At 39.5% G+C, this 7,286-nt stretch overlaps 1 non-coding gene across 1 annotated transcript; it reads right to left on the bottom strand.

The window, feature by feature from the left end:
* Positions 1 to 3,784: 3,784 nt before the first annotated feature.
* TRNAH-GUG (transfer RNA histidin (anticodon GUG)) lies at positions 3,785 to 3,856 on the bottom strand. The gene has a single exon. It is a non-coding gene; the product is annotated as a tRNA-His (tRNA).
* Between the last annotated feature and the right edge of the window lie 3,430 nt (positions 3,857 to 7,286).

Genomic DNA, 7,286 nt, shown 5'->3' with positions numbered 1-7,286 from the left:
CAGGTGGACAATTCATTCGGGGCCCTAAATGTCCCCCACAAATTCCTCTCACTATCCTATTCTTATTCTTATGGGGAAAAATTTAGCCCAAAAATCCTTGTCTTATTCTCTGATAAATTCCTCTTTTTGGGCAAGTTTTACTTTAAAATATTGAATCTTTCAATGGCCACTATCACTTGTTCAAAGGACTGCAAGATTATTGCACTAGTGGATTAGTGGCCCACTTGATGGAGGGAGTGCTAGGATTGACCACATCATGCCTTTACATGCCACAGTTGTGTAGGGAAATTCCCAACTTAAACCCTATTAGGGAGTCTTTCTATTCTACACGCTGGTATGCATCATGCATGTATGTGTTTATGGCTTGTCCAGATCAAGGTTCAAATTATAGATAAGCACATTAATTGTGTTATTCCAAGGGTCTAGGAAAGGTGTTAATGATCGAAAATGGGCTTTCTTCCCATCTCATTATTTGGCATATCGGTGGGTTCAAAACCTTGAAGTGTCGTACGATACAAACTGATACATATTTTGACACTTAACCTTCGGTTCTCCACTTAACATTCTCCTTTTTAATTAAGACGAGGATGGACTGCCAAATTAGCAATTCAAAGCAACCAGAAAGTGATTTTAGTCGTCAATGGATTGGATCAAAGCTCAGATTCGACCTGATTAAGCTGCAATGGATCTCAAATGGTTATTCGTTTATATTCAGATTGAATCTTGATACACCTTGATCCAATCAGATAATATTCCATTATGGAAGCCACTTCTAGTGGATTTTATTAATAGAAACACAATATAACAAACTCAGGCCATATTTTGTCCAATCCAAACCCAGTTAATTGGCAAGTTACTTGCTTAAGCAGTATTGAAAACCAGCCCCAGTGCTTGAATGAAGGCCAAAGTGGAAGTGTGGAACGATCAAAAATAAAAATGGTGAGATATTTCCTTTTGAGTTGATGATCCACCCATCTCAGACTAGGATTTCGCATGTATGAATGGGGTAGGTGAAAGCAACTACATGACCCATCTTAAATAAGTTATTTTTATATCTGACTGGCAGTCGGGGAGATTTTATTAGGGTTGTCTTCAATTGTCCATCCAATCGACGCCATGCATTTCTAGGTGGGGACCCAACAAAAGACTAGAAATATAATATCTTAGTTTCTGGTTCCAGGTTGCTTACATGTCATCATAATCGCTTTGGTCTCCAGCGAGTCTGTTGGATAGTTGTTCAGAATTGTAGTATTTTGTTCACCATTTCTTTTGAGCATAATCAGTAATAGAAATATAATGCTTCAATAGCAATACAATGCTTGCATCTGCAGGGTGTTTGTAAGAGATGCTTTGACTAGGGGTTTAACTTCAAAGCATTGTTGTCTACAATTTGAGTATTTCTCAGTGTGAGTTAGCTATCTATCTTTTGCCCATAGAGAGACCAGGTGACACTAAAATAAGAATAAGAATAATTAATTGAATTAACAAAATGAATTAATAATTAATACCTAAAGTAAAAAAAATTTGAACCCGAATTCAGACTTCCCGAACCAATGAACTAGGTAGGTAACCATGGTTTAAACTTTAAATTATTCCAGTTTTTTTTTTTTTTTTCATTTAAAAGCTTTGCTGCAATTACAATTCGGAAAAGTTTTTCGAAGTTGCACATTTCCAAGGGGCATTATAATTTATAACATCATCCCGCCGAACCCTGATTGTGGTTTTTTCTGATAATCGCTCCATGGGCAGATTTCATGGATACTTTTTTGCGTAAATGGGCATCAAGTCAGGTGGGTTAACTTATTAATTCATTTTTTGCTGGAACACTGATATGGCAATAGCAATGGTAGTGAAACAATCAATGCCAAATGAATGCCCTTCTAGTCAGGTGGTTTAACTTAACACAGATAATAAAAACTTCCACATAAGAACATGAAATGTATCTTTCATCATACTGTTTATGGGGGAAACCTTAGTCCTCAATTTTTGAGTTAAATAGATGAAAAATTTGAGGGCTAACGTCGTAATATGGATACAAGGTTATATAGGGTTTCCATATAAACTCAGAGATCAAATACATGAATTGCCTATCAAGAGGAAGACCAAATGCATGACTAATTCCAGAGGTTCTATCGGTTTGCAACAGCAATATATATCATCTATACAAATGGCAAGGCAGAAGCAGTAATCAAAGTTGTTTATTAAGCAACTTGTTTGGGGCCTTGAACTTCACTATAGTGAATCCACAATTCAAAATTTCTAGAAGTTGACTTGGAATTGTAATCGCTCAATACGAGAGATGGCTGCAAACTGGACGTCAGAAGCTGTTTTAGTGTTTGAACTCAGCAATCAAAGTGATGGTCAAGAGTTAAGTCTAGGCTTTTGGATGCAGTTTCCTTTTCCATGGTTTGTCAACTCTTTTCAATTGCCTTCTCCAATCAAACAGCCAACAATGGAAAAGATGACAGCATAAGCAGTCTTATTCTTTACAAGTGGTGCAAGGAGGATAGGTGGGCCAGGTTTAATGTCAACCAGGCCCAACCCTAAGAGTTAATCCTAAGGCAAAATTGTTGACCAAGCCTGAGGTCAAGTGGAATATCTGTTCTAATCGCACTAGACTTTGATATAAGCTCAGGTTGGTTAATCTATCCAAACTAAAATTCACATATGTGGTGTGATGTATGCATATATGCAAATATACATGTATAAATGTATAGGTTTAAGTACTTCAGGAAGTACCAAAAAAAGTCCCTGGCTACCATTGAATGGCATTAAGATCCCGTTCCCTATAAATCCTGGTTCAACCGGTCAGTCTGATCTGATCAAAACAGTGGTCACAGAGTCCTAAAACTATGAACACCCTGTAAGCTATGCTTAGGCTCAGTTTGGAAGGAGCATAAATATAAATATATAAAACTTGTATTTTTTATTATTTTGTACAAATACTCTACAAATTTGTGAAAAGTCCAAAGAAACCAAATCGACTATCAGTCTGCCATTTAAAGGAATGCCTCCTTCAAACCAACTGAATTATAGTTTGACTGAGTCTTCAGCTCAACACTCCCAAATTAAATGGGCCCAAAGCAAATTAATGCTAATGTGAAACCTAGAATAGTGACGCACCACAAGGTACCAACCGACTCGATGATAAGGTCTGGTTGTAGAATTGACTTGGAATTGAATCCCTCCTACACTAGGGTTAGGGTGATTATGAGTTTAGAGATGGAATTAGGGATGCAAATGAATCGGATCGGATTTGCAGTAGGATATACCCGAATCCGGTCTGATCTGAACATCTGATCGGATCTGATAGGCAAGGATCTGAATTCGAAGTCGACTGGGAAGTTGGATCTTCAGATCTGATCCAGTTGGATTTGTTTTCTTTAAAAAATAATAAATTATTAAAAGAAAAATAAAACATACCAATTTAAATAAATAAAAACAAAAAATATAAATAATTTTTTAATTATTTTCATCATATATATATGTTTTTACAAAAATAAATAAATATTATAACAATTCACAAAAATACATATAAATAATATATTTATAAATAAAATTTATATGAATAAATAATACCTTTCCATGGAACAAAAAGGAATAGTGAATCACCATTTAATAGGACTTGTTTAAACAAACTATTTATTCGTATTAATAATATATCAACAGTCTGAACTCAAGCAAAAAAGACATTGACTAAACCTTCGTAACTTGAGGAGGAAATTGAAGCTAATTGACTTTTACATAAAAGTCCATAACTCTAAAAATAAAAGAGTTGAAAAACTGTGGCTGCTGGGATTCGAGCCCAGGTCTCCACGGCCACAACGTGGAATTCTTACCACTAAACTACAGCCACTGCAATACTCTTAAGCACCTTATAAGTTATTGACATTTCGTGTGAAAGAGGATTATATCTGTTTCCTTGATTAATGGTCAAGGTTTGTTGATTTTACTTTGGGTGCGATGCATATGGTTGCAAATTATATCAAAATTCAAATATTTGATTGCCCCCCGACCTCATCATTTTCTTTCTTAATAATTTTTTTAAAGAAAAATTCACTTTAGTACTCTGAATTTTGAGGTAGTGTCAAGTTAATACATGAGCTTTCAAACATGTTACTGTAATACTCAAACTTTTAAAAAGTGTCAAGTTGGTCCCTGCCGCTAATCAATCGTCAGTTATCTAATCACGTGATGACATGTGCAATTTAAAATTTTTTAAAATGCCAAAACTACATGTAGGTACATAGCGCTCAGTCAATCCCTTAGAGCACAACAAACACTAGATTGATACCACATGGACGTCTGTAATCAGCTCGCAGCCAATCTTTCCTCTGTGATAAACCTACAACACATCACAGATCTACCATGAACATACGGTTCAGCACACGATTGCGATAAATCCATTTATTAGCGAAAGCCCAAAACATACGGTTCAACACATCACAGATCTCTGCGGGGCCTTGGTTCGTTAAGAACTGGATCCAGATCTTACTAACACATTTGATTTTGAGGTAACGAATGCGACAAAATGCCACATAGGTCCGATAAGATGTCACCTGCCAGAAGGTGACATCACTAGTGCCACATCGGTTAAGTAAGGTGTGAAGGGTTAGTAGTACACGTGGGTTATGAGGATCTCCGAGTGAAAGGAAAGTCAATCCTCGGCCAGATCCTCATAGGGACGTGCAACAAAACCCCAGCAGTGCCTTTAATAATTGACAACGGATCCAATATTCACTTTCCTATTCGAACACAAATGCCTTTAAATCTTTCTTTTTTGGATTTTAGGGTCTTCCCCGATAAATAAGATCCTTCTCATAACAAAACTTATTCACCCAATCACCACATATCCCCATCATTGATCCAATATTCACTTTCCTTCCTTTGTCTTTTAATCTTTTAATGAGACCATCACCTTTAGCCTAACCACCACCTTACACTACCTTGAAAAGAAACATTGTTCGTTGTCTTCTACTTGGCGTTGGTGTATTCTTTTAACAAAGAGGTAAGAAATCATCTTTAATTTGTTGCTCAACCCTTAAAGAAAGCAAGATGGTGAAATCACAGAATTGGACTGAGAGATTCAAATGCAAACAGCTTTACAAATCTTATTTTTGTTTCCAATCATTCCTCCGGGTGAGGATCTTTACTTAACGGCCTCCGGCAACTTCTTTCTCTTTCCATCGAATAACCGCCATGAAGTGATCATCGTTAATCTAAATAACCTTAAATTTCCTAAATTTAAAAAAAGTTCTCAGCTCTCTCTCTCCCTGTCTATTTTCATTCCATCGCTATTGCCAAAGAAGACAAAGTTGTCATTTCTAGGAAGTGATCGTCGTTGTCTTTGTACCCTTGAAGCACCGCCACCCAAACCCAAAGAAGCCACCACGTAGGGCTTATTTTCCATGAACAGACCCCTAAATCCATTACTATTCAAGAAATTAGATAAAATTGAAGAATACCCATTAGAACCCAAATGATAAAACCCTCTAGAATTTAAGGGAAAACAATCCAACTTGAATAAAACATTGATAAAATTTATGGATTCTTGAGCAACATCTGAAGTAGGCATTGTTTCATATTGCAGGTCCTATCGGAACTCAACCCATCAATCCATGGGAATCCTTGTCGTGAAGAAATTAAATATGGATTACTTTAAAAGAAAACAAAATAGAAGTAATGCAGAAGAAAATGGCAAAGGGGAAGAGCAAACAAAGATGAAATGATGTGACTTTATCAGGAGAAAGACACCAGACCAGGAGAATGGGAGTTAGGGTTAGTTGAGACTCAGAGAGAAGGGAAGGAGACGAGAGACATTAAGATGAAATCTGACAATGGAATTGAGCCACAAAGAGAGGACTGGTGTGCAGAGAAGATTCTTCATTGTTCCATGTGCCTTTTCTAAATGAATCCATCGAGAGATGGTGAATGGTGACTGGAGCTGAAGTGAAGGAGATGCCTCGTAAACATAAATCTCCTAAACCGGAGATCCTCTCATGTGTTGATGCCTTCTAAAGGGGTTTCTTACAAATTCACTTGAATATCGAATGTGCGACTAGAAGTTGCAGCCTCGGAATGTATGTTTGCGAGTTTGACAGTATTTTTCCGAAAGATAGTATTACACTGTTATTGCTATCGCCATCTCTTTGGACTATGTTGAGAAGAATTTCCTCAATTCGCGGGCGCTGCTTGTTGGTGACGAAGTGGGACGTGAAGGCTTGTGCGAACTACGCCCAACTTCTTATTGATCCGGGTGCAAGGTTTCGATACCATGTGCGGGCCACTCCTCTGAAAGTGGTAGAGAAAGCCATGCACATGCAAAACTCACTGGCCCTCGCCAGGTGCATCTGTGATTGGAAAGCGTCTATATGATCATTCGGGTCCAACGACCCATCATATTTATCGAGAGGGGGGAGCTTGAAGTCCTTGGGCATTGGAACAACCAGGAGCTTGGGAGACAGAGGGGATGGAACAGAAAGGAGGGGAGCTTTAACTTCACCCGAGCTTACCTCTTCCCTGCCTCTGAGTTTGGGCAGGTTGTGGGTGGTAGTTCGGCGAGCTCGATAGTGGCGTCTTTGCTTCTCCGCATTGGTGCTGCTCACCTCCGTGCTGTCAGGAATATGCACAAGAAGCAGCTCAAGCTACTGGTGATGGCTGCGGATAGAGGGGTTCTGCTTAGAGTCTACAGCCAAGATCTCGAATTGGTTCTCTAGAAGTGGGGCTTCGAACTTTGATTGTTGGGGTGATGTAAACCTGGCGAGTTGGGGTCCTCCTGACCTGACTGCTCGCAGCGAGACCAGAGTGCCTGGTCCTTCCTTTATGCCGCGGGAGGAGGCTTGGCTCTTAGCGGGGTTCTGGGAAGCCTCTCCTTGGCGAGAAGGGCGTTCATCCTAGCGGCGAGACCTAGCTTGCTGTGAGGCTAGGTGCCGAGGAGGGAGCTGAGGCTGAGGCTGAGGTAGCTAAGGGAACTGCTGCTGATAGTGATATTGACAGACTTGGTGCAGCACCTACTGTTGGTAGAGTTGGAACTGCTGAATCTGCTGCATCTAGGCTTGCATGGCCTGCATGGACTGCACCAGGTTGTCGAGTTGGCTCTGGCTTGTCATCGGAGGGACAACAGTTGGTTCAACAAAAGTTGTCTCAACAGAGGGGGGAAGGGGAACACTCACAGGCGCCACTGCTCGTGGCAGGTTCAGGCTAGGACTCCGTCCACCGAAAGGGGAATGGTGAACAGCCCAATGCAGACCACGGGGACCTGGAGTTGTTCCCTAGCGATGTCCATC

This window comes from Nelumbo lutea, chromosome 1 (genome assembly GCF_056320005.1).
Source record: "Nelumbo lutea isolate HS-2025 chromosome 1, American lotus-T2T, whole genome shotgun sequence".
In the NCBI taxonomy this organism is placed as follows: Eukaryota; Viridiplantae; Streptophyta; class Magnoliopsida; order Proteales; family Nelumbonaceae; genus Nelumbo; species Nelumbo lutea.
Note: the sequence above shows the minus strand (reverse complement) of the source record. Positions and strands in the feature narration are given on the sequence as shown.